Below are 15491 nucleotides of genomic sequence, written 5' to 3'. Positions count from 1 at the left end.
GAAGCTGTCATTATTATATCTTGAAGTGTCATGTTCTTCCTTAGTTTTGTGGTTCTGACCCCAAATTCCTTGATTCCTCATTGTTATTGCCTTTGGGGTGGGAAACAGTTATGGTTAACCTCTTAAATTGCTAGTTTGTTTTACTATTTTAAGTAAGTTGTTCTTTTAACTTCATTACTTGTTGTGTTATAAGTAGCATGAGTCTGATAAATGGTATTAGGTAGATGCCAGGAGAAGAGATGTTTGAAATTTTGTTACTCACTATTTTAGTCCCAATCTCCTACTATCTCTCAGGCTATCTCATTTGTGATGTTGCTGCTGTTCTTGTTTTTAACTGAAGCCACTATTGTTGAAATGGAAGTAGACTGATTTGATTGGGCAGTATTCTGGGTAGAATGCTAATCATTTAGAAGAAAACATGTCTGACAGTTGGAGTTTGGGTTTATGATGAAAATGGTTGAAAAATAATGTATTTTCCACAATCAAAATCAGAGTATACTGCATGATTGGTTTATGACTGGGTAAAAGTTACATGAAAATTCAGGAAAATCCTCAGATTATGAGAATATTTGAAAGAAAATTTGCCTCTGTTGTTCTTGTCAGCAGATGGGTTGAAAGTTAATGATATTCTCCAGTACCATGATTTGGACCCTCATTTGTCAAGAACTCTTTCTCTCTATTTCATAAAACATTATGTTAAAGAGAATGATTTACATTGAAATATGAATCTTAATGTCATCTGCATTTATACTTTTCTTTGTTGGGTGTGTCTTTACTCTGTCTTTTTAATTCTCTTTTAAGTTCGTATTTAGAGTATGAAATAAGGGCCAATATTCAAAAGTTTGAATGATTTAAAAAAAAGTTTGAATGATGAGCTGTTAAACCTGTAACCTGCAAAAGCATTGAAATGTATTTGACAATCCTCAGAGGCAATAGAATACACTGGGATGATGGTAGCTGTTAAAATCAGACTGAAATGGGTTCACCTTCAGGCATGGTCTTTTATGAGCTGTGTAACATTACACATGTTTAACTTTTCCATCCTTCAAGTTCCTCAGCTGAAAACTGAAACAATAAAATTTTGCTTCATGGAGCTACTGAGAGAATTAAATGAGATAATTTGTTAAGGGCCTTATACAGTACCAGACATAGAGCACTCCATAAATTGTTGCTATTATTCTGGAGATGGTAGCAGTGTGTATCTTTCTCAATTTTTCTTTTTTTATCTCTATTACTGTTTAATGATTGTAAAACTAATTCATGGTCAGTCTTTTAAAAAAAATATGCAAAGGCAATGAAAACCACCTGTACTCCACACCCAGATATAATCATTGTTAGCATTGTCCTTTTTTCACACTTAATGACATACTTTTATAGAAATAATTATGCTCTACTATGGTGTGTATGCTATTTTCTACTTACCTTTTTTGTGTCTTTAAGCATCAGTATAAGTATACATCATTTCTAACAACTACAAAATATTTTATTGAATGTATATACCATAATCTATATAACAAGCATCTATTGTTAGACATTTGCATTGTTTCTAAGTGGTTTTTGATTATAAACAACTAAAATAAGTATCCCACTGCTGACATGTGTACACACCATTGATTCCTAATATATTTCTTAAAGTGAAATTTCTGAGACAAAAAGTATATGCTTTAAAATGGTGATACATTTTGCCAAATTGTTCCCTAGAAAAGTTCTACTATAGTTTACATACCTACTATGAGAGTGTGTCAGTACACACACACACACACACACACACACACACACACACACACACACACACACACATATCACCCAGCCCTTAAAATGATGAAAAAACAGAAAACTGATGTCTAACTGCTTTCTGTTGTGAAAAGTGTTAGAGAAATGGAGATATAAGAATCCAAAAACCCAGGTGCAGTTTTCCTCTTCTCTGTCCAAAAGCTGTGAAGGATAAAATGACAATGGAAAAGCAAAACAAAAACAACACCCAACTAAAACTGAAGCTCTGCAGAGAGACAGAAATGCATAAGGAGGGCCAATGTTAGTGCAAACAAAGTCCAGAAGAATCTATCCAAGCTATATTTGAGTAAATAGGAAAACCCTATAGAAAGTTCTACCTATAAATGAAGCATCTAAACAAAGAATCAGCATGGCAACTGTGCAGGAAATCTACCAAATGGCATTCTGTCTCTCCCTCGCTCTCTTTCTCTCTCTCTCACTCGTTGGTAGGGAGAGAGAGAGGAACTCAGCATGCAAAAGACAGATAATAACCCTTTAATGGAAAAAATATTTCAGGATATATTAAAAACTTTCATTAAAAAAGTATTTTTCTTGAAAAAAATTGAAAGAATATGAAACAAAAGATCAAGGATGAACAATTTTCATAGACACTAATAACTAAATCTAAAATAGTAAGAAAGAAAATTAATATGGCAAAAAATCAAGGCAGTAACACAAAGTTCAGGCTGTAGAAAATCATGCCAAATACAGAAAAAAGAGATGTACAGTTAAAAACCACTTAGAGAAAACACAGTATACAGGATAGGTACAGCAGAGCAAACATGCAGAGCCATGATGTTCCTGAAGTATAGAATGGAACAAAAAGCAAATAGAAAAAAATATTTAAATCTGACATCAATAGCTAATTATAATAATGATAATTACTTCTTGAATGCCATGTATATGCTTAAACACTCTACATATATTATGTCATGACATTAGTCATTATTACCCTGTGTTGTACTAGTTATAATTTTATAAATGATGAACAGAGACCCAGAACATGTAATTAATTTTCTTAAGTTTGAACAGCTAAAAAAATGGTTGAACAGAAAATATGACTAGAGGATACACTAACTATTATGCTGTACATTGTGTGTTTATACATACCTGTAATGAAATTAATCAGTAAGCCAAAAGGATATACTGGATTCCAAGATAAAAATTATATAATATCATTGCCACCTTATTATATTCTTCTAAAATTATTAAACTTCCAGTCAGAAAAAGTGACCAACAGGGAAGGAAAAAAATATCTCAAACTACTCCACAGCAATATTAAATTTCATAAGACAATGGAAAAATACTATAGCGTTCTGAGGGGGAAAAAATATAACCTAAGAATATTGTTGATTTTATTTTAAGGCAAAAGAAAGATAATCTATCCTCAATATGCAAAATCTAAGGGAACATAGCATCCATGTGTGCTTGTTCAAAGAAAAATATTATAGCTTAGTAAAAAGAAAAATCTAGCCCCCAACAAAAGATAATCAAAGTAAGGAACTTTAGAACAGAAAAAGTCAGTATATGCTAGCATGTAGAACTAAAGATAACATGTAGAACTAAAACTATACAACTCCAGAAATTAAAGTTGTAGAATAAAAGATAATTGAAATATTTTAAAATATTAGATACTGAAGATATATAAAAATAAATCAGGATGGTATTGCTGATGAGGGAGAAGTATTTGTTTTCTAATTCACAGCAATGACTCAATATTTACCTTTTATTGTTGAGTTTATGAATCAAGAATTTGAAGATTAAGGATATGTTTAAAATTAACATAGATAACTTCTATACAACAGTGTTTCTACTATAGACTTCCTTAAGGTCATTTGGGATGATTGCCTAAAAAGTAGATTACACCTGAGACATAAATCGAAATCTTTAATGGGAAAGATCAGCTTTCTCAGATCTTTATGGTATTACACTAAAGCATGAAAATCTGAGTCATTATGGTAGAAGAAGAATCAAGAACTGACAATTCACCTTATAAAAACCTCAGAGAATAAGGTGGAAATAAACTAAAGAGAGATGCAGAGCACCATTATTTACAATAGCCAAGATATGAAATCAACCTAAGTGCCCATCAATAGGCAAATAGATAAAAAGATGTGGTGTATATATACAGTGGAATGTTATTCCTCCATAAAAAATGAAATATTGCCATTTATGACAATATGGATGGACCTAGAATGCATTATGCTAAGTAAAATAAGTCAGAGAAAGACAAATACTGTATGATCTCACTTGTGGAATCCACAAAACTAAACAAAACAATATGAAAACAGACCCATATATAGAGAGAATAAACAGCTGTTTGTCAAAGGGAGAAGTGTGCCCATACACCATGGGCAGTACAGATGAAGAGTATTAAGAGGTACAAACTTTCAGTTATATAATAAATAGTTATGGGGGTATAGACAGCATAAGGGATATGGTCAGTGATATTGTAATAACCTTGTAGGAGAACAGATGGTTACTTGACTTACCGTGGTGATTATTTCATAATGCATACAAATGTCAAATCATTATGTAGTGTACCTGAAGCTAACAAAATATTGTATGTCAACTATATTTCAGTAAAAAAAAGATGCAGATAATGTAGGTAAAGTTAGACATCAGAATAAGGATAAGGACAACTTAAAAGCAAATGTAGAGCAGGAATTAAGATAATAGACTTAAGACCACGGTTGTCTTAACTGTTATAACTAGAACATATATCAACTCACATATCAAAAGAATAAGATTCTCAAATTAAATAAAAAACTAAACCTAATAAAATGCTATTTATTAGAAATACTTCTAAAGTAAAAGTATGGGAAAAATATTCTAAGTAAAGTCACAGACAAAAACAAATGAGGTAAATACAAATCCAAAGAAAATAGAAGATTGAATATTATTACTCTATAAGGATGAATTGAAGTTAAAAAATATTAAGACTGAGAAATTATAATTACAATGTAAAACAAAGATATAATCATTGGTTAATAATTCATACATAATTTATAAAACTAAAATTGAAATAGCATCTAAATGAATTTAAATGATTGGAAATAAAGAGAGAAAATGAAAGAAACATTACCTAAGCAGTATATTTAATAAAGTTTATTAGTTGTATAAACTCATTATTATACAACCATGTATCAAAGGTCCAATAAAAATTAATTTGAAGAACATTTAGAAAATAATGGCAACTTAAAATACTACATAATTAATCCTAAGGGATGTGGTTAAAATAGTTAACAGTCAGAAAGTTGTAGTTTCAAATACATCTCTAGCAAGTAATTTTAAAAGGTGAATATAATATTCAGTTCAAGAAATTAAAAAAAAGAAACAAACACCTAAAAGTAGAAGGAAGTAATTAAGACAAATTGTAAATTAACAAATTAGAAAATTGAAACAAAATAATTTACAAGTCAGTTATTTTTTAAAAAGTTAAGTACAATTGGCAAATAATTGACCAAGGAAAAGCTTATTAAAGAAGCAAAGAGGGAGCCAATGTGGTAAACCACAATAGAAATTTTTAAAACATGACAATTACATAGAAAGGTGAAAATAAAAGAAAATTATGCAAATATGTTAGAAAATGTGGTAAAATACATGACATCCTTAGAAATTCTAAATTAGCAAAACTTACCCTGGGAGAAAGAGAAAACAAAAACAGATTAATTATCAAAGATAAAACTAAGATAATTGACAGAAAAATTTAACTCCCACTGCAAAGGGTCAGCTGGCCTAGAAAGTTTCAGCAATAAGTCCTGTCAAATTTTAAAAAGCAAGTACTGGGACTTCCCTTGTGGCTCAGTGTTTAAGAATCCACCTGCCAATGCAGGGGACACAGGTTCAATCCCTGGTCCGGGAAGATCCCACATGTCGTGGAGTGATTAAGCCTGTGCACCACAACTACTGAGCCTGTGCTCTAGGGCCCACGAGCCTCAACTACTGAGTTCTCGTGCCACAACTACTGAAGCTTGCACACCTAGAGCCTGTGCTCTGCAACAATAGAAGCCACTGCAATGAGAAGCCCGCACACTGCAACAAAGCATAGCCCCCGCTCGCTGCAACTAGAGAAAGCCTGTGCACAGCAATGAAAACCCAATGCAGCCAAAAAGGAAATAAAATGAATAAATTTATTTTAAAAAAGAAAAGAAAATACCTTCATTGGTATTTAAACTCTAGCAGATCGTAGCAGAAAGAAAGAGGAACTTCCAAATGATTTAGAAAGTAGTATAACATAAACAAGGTGCCAAAACCATATCTAAAAAAAACACAAAGGTACGTAAAGGACGCTATGGATCCACTTCACTAATGAATATCAGTGAGGGAAAAAAATAATCCTTAAATTAATTTATCACTTTGAATCCACAGAATACTCAAAGCAAACTACAACATAACCACATAGCATCATTTCAAAATAAAAATATAATATTATTTACCATATTAATAAGTTGAAAAGGTGAAAAGTTTTTCATCCTTTTAATACATACCAATAGATACCAAAATTCTCGATTGAATTCAGTATTCATTTTTAGTTATAAATTTAAAATCCCTTAGGAAATTGGGAAGCAATGGCTATTTCCCTGCTGTGGTTTCTCTATTTATCTATGTAACCAGAGGCTTTATCTCTTACCTTTTGTCTAAAGGTGGGATGGTAAACACAGGAACAAGAAATGGATGCTCACCATCACCACTATTATTTAACTTTTACAAAATTGTTAGCCAGGAAAATTATATGAGAGAAAAAAAGAAATGTTAGAAAAGGAGGAAATAATAATTGCACCCGTAGCAAAAAAAATTACTTTATTCAAGCATAATCCAAGAGAATTAACTGGGAGGAATCAAGATTTAGAAATCATATCAGAAGTATGGGAAATTTTCGTACCTTTTCTATGTAAAGAGTATACAAACAATAATGAAAAATATAATGTAAAGGAGGAATAGAACCCTTTTACCAATATTGTTTTTAATGAAAACAATCTTTGTTTTAAAAAGAACCTTATTTTTTAAAAAAGATAACATTTTAAAGGAATTGGTTATTTCTAAACTATTCTATAAGTTTAGTGTAATCTCAATGGACCTCATTTTGGAGTTTCTATCTTTAGTGGTTTGTTTTAGAAATTTGAAACAGTAATTCTAAAGTTTCTTTGAAAGGAAAAAATTATAGGAAAAATCAGGAAAATGAAAAATAGAAAGAAATGAATAACTCTACAAGAAGTTTAAATAAATTATAGAACCACAGTGATTAATGTAGCATAGGACTACATCAGCACACTCTAAATAAAGTGAGTAGAAGCTGACTTAGAAATATAATAAAATTAAGTTATTAATAAAAGTATCATTTCATATCTTGGGAACATGTGAATAATCTCATAAATAGCAATGACAACTGGATGACCATTTGGGTATATTTATTTATTTATTTGTTTATTTTTAAAAGATCTTTATTTGAGTATAACTGTTTTACAATAGTGTGTTAGTTTCTCCTTTACAACAAAGTGAATCAGTTATACATATACATATGTTCCCATATCTCTTCCCTCTTGCGTCACCCTCCCTATCCCACCCCTCTAGGTGGTCACAAAGCACAGACGTGAACTCCCTGTGCTATGCGGCAGCTTCCCACTAGCTATCTAATTTACTTTTGGTAGTGTGTATATGTTCCTGCCACTCTCTCACATCGTCACAGCTTACCCTTCCCCCTCCCAATATCCTCAAGTCCATGCTCTAGTAGGTCTGTGTTTTATTCCAGTCCTACCACTAATCTCTTCATGACATTTTTTTTTCTTAGATTCCATATATATGTGTTAGCATACGGTATTTGTTTTTTTCCTTCTGACTTACTTCACTCTGTATGACAGACTCCAGGTCTATCCACCTCATTACAAATAACTCAGTTTCATTTCTTTTTATGGCTGAGTAATATTCCATTGTATATATGTGCCACATCTTCTTTATCCAGTCATCTGTTGATGGGCACTTAGGTTGCTTCCATGTCCTGGCTATCGTAAATAGAGCTGCAATAAACATTTTGGTACATGACTCTTTTGAATTATGGTTTTCTCAGGGTATATGCCTAGTAGTGGGATTGTGGGGTCATATGGTAGTTCTATTTGTAGTTTTTTAAGGAACCTCCATACTGTTCTCCATAGTGGCTGTATCAATTTACATTCCCACCAGCAGTGCAAGAGAGTTCCCTTTTCTCCACACCCTCTCCAGCATTTATTGTTTCTAGAGTTTTTGATGATGGCCAATCTGACGGGTGTGAGGTGATATCTCATTGTAGTTTTGATTTGCATTTCTCTAATGATTAATGATGTTGAGCATTCTTTCATGTGTTTGTTGGCAATCTGTATATCTTCTTTGGATAAATGTCTATTTAGTTCTTCTGCCCATTTTTGGATTGGGTTGTTTGTTTTGTTGTTATTGAGCTGCATGAGTTGCTTATAAATTTTGGATATTAATCCTTTGTCAGTTGCTTCATTTGCAAATATTTTCTCCCATTCTGAGGGTTGTCTTTTGGTCTTGTTTATGGTATCCTTTGCTGTGCAAAAGCTTTTAAGTTTCATTAGATCCCATTTGTTTATTTTTGTTTTTATTTCCATTTCTCTAGGAGATGGGTCAAAAAGGATCTTGCTGTGGTTTATGTCATAGAGTGTTCTGCCTATGTTTTCCTCTAAGAGTTTGATAGTGTCTGGCCTTACATTTAGGTCTTTAACCCATTTTGAGTTTATTTTTGTGTGTGGTGTTAGGGAGTGTTCTAATTTCATACTTCTACAGGTAGCTGTCCAGTTTTCCCAGCACCACTTATTGAAGAGGCTGTCTTTTCTCCACTATATATCCTTCCCTCCTTTATCAAAGATAAGGTGACCATATGTTTGTGGGTTTATCTCTGGGCTTTCTATCCTGTTCCATTGATCTATATTTCTGTTTTGGTGCCAGTACCATACTGTCTTGATTACTGTGGCCTTGTAGTATAGTCTGAAGTCAGGGAGGCTGATTCCTCCAGCTCCATTTTTCATTCTCAAGATTGCTTTGGCTATTCAGGGTCTTTTGTGTTTCCATACAAATTGTGAAATATTTTGTTCTAGTTCTGTAAAAAATGCCAGTGGTAATTTGATAGGGATTGCATTGAATCTGTAGATTGCTTTGGGTAATAGAGTCATTTTCACAATGTTGATTCTTCCAATCCACGAACATGGTATATTTCTCCACCTATTTCTATCATCTTTAATTTCTTTCATCAGTGTCTTATAGTTTTCTGCATACAAGTCTTTTGTCTCCTTAGGTAAGTTTATTCCTAGATATTTTATTCTTTTTGTTGCAGTGGTAAATGGGAGTGTTTTGTTAATTTCCCTCTCGGATTTTTCATAGTTAGTGTATAAGAATGCAAGAGATTTCTGTGCATTAATTTTGTATCCTGCTACTTTACCAAATTCATTGATTAGCTCTAGTAGTTTTCTGGTAGCATCCTTAGTATTCTCTATGTATAGTATCATGTCATCTGCAAACAGTGACAGCTTTACTTCTTATTTTCCTATTTGGATTCCTTTTATTTATTTATTTTCTCTGATTGCTGTGGCTAGAACTTCCAAAACTATGTTAAATAAGAGTGGTGAGAGTGGGCAACCTTGTCTTGTTCCTGATCTTAGTGGAAATGGTTTCAGTTTTTCACCATTGAGAACAATGCTGGCTGTGGATTTGTCATATATGGCCTTTATTATGTTCAGGAAAGTTCCCTCTATGCCTACTTTCTGCAGAGTTTTTATAATAAATGGGTGTTGAATTTTGTCAAAAGCTTTCTCTGCATCTATTGAGATGATCATATGGTTTTTCTCCTTCAGTTTGTTGATATGGTGTATCACGTTGATTGATTTGCGTATATTGAAGAATCCTTCCATCCTGGAATAAACCCCACTTGATCATGGTGTATGATCCTTTTAATGTGCTGTTGGATTCTGTTTGCTAGTATTTTGTTGAGGATTTTTGCATCTATGTTCATCAGTGATATTGGCCTGTAGATTTCTTTCTTTGTGACGTCTTTGTCTGGTTTCGGTATCAGGGTGATGGTGGCCTCATAGAATGAGTTTGGGAGTGTTCCTCCCTCTGCTATCTTTTGGAAGAGTTTGAGAAGGATAGGTGTTAGCTCTTCTCTAAATGTTTGATAGAATTCGCCTGTGAAGCCATCTGGTCCTGGGCTTCTGTTTGTTGGAAGATTTTTAATCACACTCTCAATTTCAGTGCTTGTGATTGGTCTGTTCATATTTTCTATTTCTTCCTGATTCAGTCTTCGCACATTGTGCATTTCTAAGAATTGTTCCATTTCTTCCAGGTTGTCCATTTTATTGGCATAGAGTTGCTTGTAGTAATCTCTAATAATCTTTTGTATTTCTGCAGTGTCAGTTGATACATCTCCTTTTTCATTTCTAATTCTATTGATTTGAGTCTTCTCCCTTTTTTTCTTGATGAGTCTGGCTAATGGTTTTTCAATTTTATTTATCTTCTCAAAGAACCAGCTTTTACTTTTATTGATCTTTGCTATTGTTTCCTTCATTTCTTTTTCATTTATTTCTGATCTGATCTTTATGATTTCTTTCTTTCTGCTAAATTTGGGGATTTTTGTTCTTCCTTCTCTAATTGCTTTAGGTGCAAAGTTAGGTTGTTTATTCGAGATGTTTCCTGTTTCTTAAAGTATGATTGTATTGCTATAAACTTCTCTCTTAGAACTGCTTTTGCTGTATCCCATAGGTTGTGGGTCGTCCTGTCTCCATTGTCATTTGTTTCTAAGTACTTTTTGATTTCCTCTTTGATTTCTTCAGTGATCACTTCATTATTAAGTAGTGTATTGTTTAGCCTCCATGTGTTTGTATTTTTTACAGATCTCTTCCTGTAATTGATATCTAGTCTCATAGCGTTGTGGTCAGAAAATATACTTGATACGATTTCAATTTTCTTAAATTTGCCAAGGCTAGATTTGTGACCCAAGATATGATCTATCCTGGAGAATGTTCCATGAGCACTTGAGAAAAATGTGTATTCTGTTGTTTTTGGATGGAATGTCCTATAAATATCAAGTAAATCCATCTTGTATAATGTATCATTTAAAGCTTGTGTTTCCTTATTTATTTTCATTTTGGATGATCTGTCCATTGGTGACAGTGGGGTGTTAAAGTCCCCTACTATGATTGTGTTACTGTCGATTTCCCCTTTTATGGCTGTTAGTATTTGCCTTATGTATTGAGGTGCTCCTATGTTGGGTGCATAAATATTTACAATTGTTATATCTTCTTCATGGATCGATCCCTTGATCATTATGTAGCGTCCTTCTTTGTCTGTTGTAATAGTTTTTATTTTAAAGTCTATTTTGTCTGATATGAGAATTGCTACTCCAGCTTTCTTCTGATTTCCATTTGCATGGAATATCTTTTTCCATCCCTTCACTTTCAGTCTGTAAGTGTCCCTAGGTCTGAAGTTGGTCTCTTGTAGACAGCATGTATATGGGTCCTGTTTTTGTATCCATTCAGCCAGTCTGTGTCTTTTGGTGGGAGCATTTAACCCATTTACATTTAAGGTAATTATTGATATGTGCGTTCCTATTACCATTTACTTAATTGTTTCAGGTGTGCTTGTAGGTCTTTTCCTTCTGTTGTGTTTCTTGCTTAGAGAAGTTCCTTTAGCATTTGTTGTAGAGCTGGTTTGGTGGTGCTGAACTCTCTCAGCTTTTGCTTGTCTGTAAAGGTTTTAATTTCTCCATCCAATCTGAATGAGATCCTTGCTGGGTAGAGTAATCTTGGTTGTAGGTTTTTTTCCTTCATCACTTTAAATATGTCCTGCCACTCCCTTCTGGCTTGTAGAGTTTCTGCTGAAAGAGCAGATGTTAACCTTATGGGGATTCCCTTGTGTGTTAATTGTTGTTATTCCCTTGCTGTTTTTAATATGTTTTCTTTGCATTTAATTTTTGACAGTTTGATTATTATGTGTCTTGGCGTGTTTATCCTTGGGTTTATCCTGTATGGGACTCTCTGTGCTTCCTGGACTTGGTTGACTATTTCCTTTCCTATATTAGGGAAGTTTTCAACTATAATCTCTTCAAATATTTTCTCAGTCCCTTTCTTCTTCTCTTCTTCTTCTGCGAACTCTATGATTTGAATGTTGGTGCGTTTAATGTTGTCCCAGAGGTGTCTGAGACTGTCCTCAGTTCTTTTCATTCTTTTTTCTTTCTTCTGCTCTGCAGTAGTTATTTCCACTATTTTATCTTCCAGATCACTTATCCGTCCTTCTGCCTCAGTTATTCTGCTATTGATCCCATCTAGAGTATTTTTCATTTCATTTATTGTGTTGCTCATCGTTACTTGCTTCCTCTTTATTGCTTCAAGGTCCTTGTTAACTGTTTCTTGCAATTTGTCTATTCTATTTCCAAGAGTTTGAATCATCTTTACTATCATTATTCTGAATTCCTTTTCAGGTAGGCTGGCTATTACCTCTTCATTTGTTAGGTCTGGTGTGTTTTTATCTTGCTCCTTCATCTGCTGTGTGTTTTTCTGTCTTCTCATTTTGCTTATCTTACTGTGTTTGGGGTCTCCTTTTTGCAGGTTGCAGGTTCGTAGTTCTCTCTGTTTTTGGTGGCTGTCCCCAGTGGCTGAGGTTGGTTCAGTGGGTTGAATAGGTTTCCTGGTTGGGGGGACTAGTGCCTCTGTTCTGGTGGACGAGGCTGGATCTTGTCTTTCTGGTGGGCAGGTCCCCGTCTGATGGTGTGTATGGAGATGTTGATAGCCTTATTATGACTTTAGGCAGCCTCTCTGCTAATGGATGGGGCTGTAGACCTGTCTTGCTCTTTGTTGGGTATAGGGTGTTCAGCACTGTTCGTTGCTGGTCCTTGAGTGAAGCTGGGTCTTGGTGTTGAGATGGAGATCTCTGGGAGATTTTCGCCATTTGATATTACGTGGAGCTGAGAGGTCTCTTGTGGACCAGTGTCCTGAGGTTGGTTCTCCCACCTCAGAAACACAGCCTTGACACCTGGCTGGAGTGCCAAGAGCCTTTAATCCACATGGCTCAAAATAAAAGGGAGAAGAAAATAGAAAGGCAAGGAAGGAAGGCAGGAAGGAGGAAGGGAGGGAAGGAAGAAAGGAAGGGAGGAAGGAAGGAGGGAATAAGGGAAGGAAGGGAGGAAGGAAGGAAGGAGGGAAGTAGGAAAGAAAGGAGGAAAGAAAGGAAGAAAGAAAGGGAGGAGACAAAATAAAGTAGGGTAAAATACAGTTATTAAAATAAAAATATAATTATTGAGAAGAAAAATTTCTATTAAAGAAAAAAAAAAAAACCCAGGTCGGTCTAACCCTAGGACAAATGGTGAAAACAAAGCTATATAGACAAAATCTCACACAGCAGCACACACATACACACTCACAAAAAGAAAAAAGGAGAAATAATAGTATATCTTGCTCCCAAAGTCCACCTCCTCAACTTGGGATATTTCGCTGTCTATTCAGGTTTTCCACAGATGCAGGGCACTTCAAGTTGACTGTGGAGCTATAACCCGCTGATTCTGAGGCTGCTGGGAGAGACCTCCCCCTCTCTTTGTTTGCACAGCTCCTGGGGTTCAGCTTTGGCCTTGGCCCCGCCTCTGCGTGTAGGTCGTCCGAGGGCGTCTACCCTTCGCTCAGACAGGACGGGGTTAAAGGAGCAGCAGATTCGTGGTCTCTGGGTCACTCAGGCCAGGGGGGGAGGGGCACGGAGGTGGGGCAAGTCCGCAACGTCAGAGGCTGGCGTGACGCTGCACCAGCCCAAGGCGCGCCGCGCGTTCTCCCGGGGAAGCTGTCCCTTGATCCCGCGACCCCGGCAGTGGCGGGCTGCACGGGCTCCAGGGAGGGGCGGTGTGGTGAGTGACCTGTGCTCGCACACAGGCCTCTTGGTCGCGGCAGCAGCAACGTTCGCGTCCCACACCCGTCTCTACTGTCCATGCTGACAGCCGCGGCTCGCGCCCGTTTCTGAAGCTCCTTTACGTGGTGCCCTTAATCCCCTCTCCGCGCGCCCCAGGAAGCGAAGAGGCAAGAAAAAGTCTCTTGTCTCTTTGGTAGCTCCGCGCCCGTTTCTGAAGCTCCTTTAAGCAGCGCGATTAAACCCCTCTCCTCGCGCACCAGGAGGCAAAGCGGGAAGAAAAGGTCTCTTGCCTCTTCGGCAGCTCCAGACTTCAACTGGACTCCCTCCCGGCTAGCTGTGGTGCACTAACCCCTTCAGGCTGTTTTCACTCTGCTAACTGCAGACCTTTCCCTGGGATCTGGCTGAAGCCTGAGGCTCAGCTCCCAGCCCCGCCCTCCCCAGCGGCTGAGCGGACGAGCCTCTCGGGCTGGTGAGTGCTGGTTCGCACTGATCCTCTGCAGAATCTCTCCGCTTTGTCCTCCGCACCCTGTTGCTGCGCTCTCCTCCGTGGCTCCAGAGCTCCCCCCTCCGCCACCTGCAGTCTCCACCCGTGAAGGGTCTCCTAGTGTGTGGGAACCTTTCCTCCTTCACGGCTCCCTCCCACTGGTGCAGGTCCCGTCCCTATTCTTTGTCTCTGTATGTTTTTTCTTTTGCCCTGCCTAGGTACGTGGGGAGTTTCTTGCCTTTGGGGAGGTCTGAGGTCTTCTGCCAGCGTTCGGTGGGTGTTCTATAGGAGAAGTTCCACATGTAGATGTATTTCTGATGTATCTGTGAGGAGGAAGGTGATCCCCGCGTCTTACTCTTCCGCCATCTTCTCCGTCCCCCTGGGTATATTTAAATATAGTACCATATAACTAACACACCCCTTCCTCCAGATTAAATTCTATATACATCAAAGATCTAATTTTCTTTTTAAAGAGGAAAAGGCAGAAAATCACACATAAACATTTTTAATAAAGATATATAAGGTAAAGCAAGGTAGAAAGTCCAGACTCTGGAAAAGAATTAATATTTGACCTTGTAAAAATGTTTAATGTTTATACTTTTCTTTCTCTCTTACCATTCATATCAGGTAAACCTTCTCTTTCCACAACGAAAATTTTTTTTAATCTTTCTGATTACATTTTTAAAGCACATGATTATTTCCATTTACATAATACTTTAAAACAGAAGGTAAAAACCCATCTGAATCTCACTTTGTTCCCTGGGGGAACAAAACAACAATATTTTGAAATAATTTTTCTAAATCCCTAATGTCTCTTTGTGCTTCTATATGAACATATCCTCTTTCTCACTTTCCCTTCAGCAATATTGATTATTGATTGCTCTTTACAATTTATTATGGGTCTATCTTATTTTAACTTGTATTTCTCACATTTGTTAAACAGCTGAGTAACTTTTCATATATTTATGTGCTCTTTGAATTGGCTTCCCTATGAATTGCCTGTGATTATTCTTATCCATTTTCTTTGTTTTCAGTTTCTAGAGTTCTAAGCATAATAAATAATTAACCATTTATTAGTATGTTACATTGCAGATAATTTTCCCCAGCTCTCATTCATGCCATACCATTTAAAATTTTTGTATTGTCTAATTATTTGTACTTTTATAATTTCTGGATTTTCTGGAATAGATAAAAATTCCTATTGAAACTCTAGGTTAGACATGTGGTCTTCTAAATTTTTCTGAAATTTTTTCTTTTTATACTTAATTCATTGTTTCATGTTTTACATTTGATCCATCCTGAGTACTGTGTTATTAGTAGTACAAGATAATGGTCAACTTTATATTTTTCCAGTTAC

General features: G+C 35.8%; 1 protein-coding gene across 5 annotated transcripts in view; it reads left to right on the top strand.

The window, feature by feature from the left end:
• GABRB2 (gamma-aminobutyric acid type A receptor subunit beta2) overlaps window positions 1-15491 on the top strand; it is a 300505-nt gene that overhangs the window by 241920 nt on the left and 43094 nt on the right. The gene's annotated exons all lie outside the window — the stretch shown is intronic.

The sequence above is a fragment of the Kogia breviceps genome, chromosome 4 (genome assembly GCF_026419965.1).
Source record: "Kogia breviceps isolate mKogBre1 chromosome 4, mKogBre1 haplotype 1, whole genome shotgun sequence".
Classification (NCBI taxonomy): domain Eukaryota; kingdom Metazoa; phylum Chordata; class Mammalia; order Artiodactyla; family Physeteridae; genus Kogia; species Kogia breviceps.
This window is presented reverse-complemented; position numbering and strand designations above follow the sequence as displayed.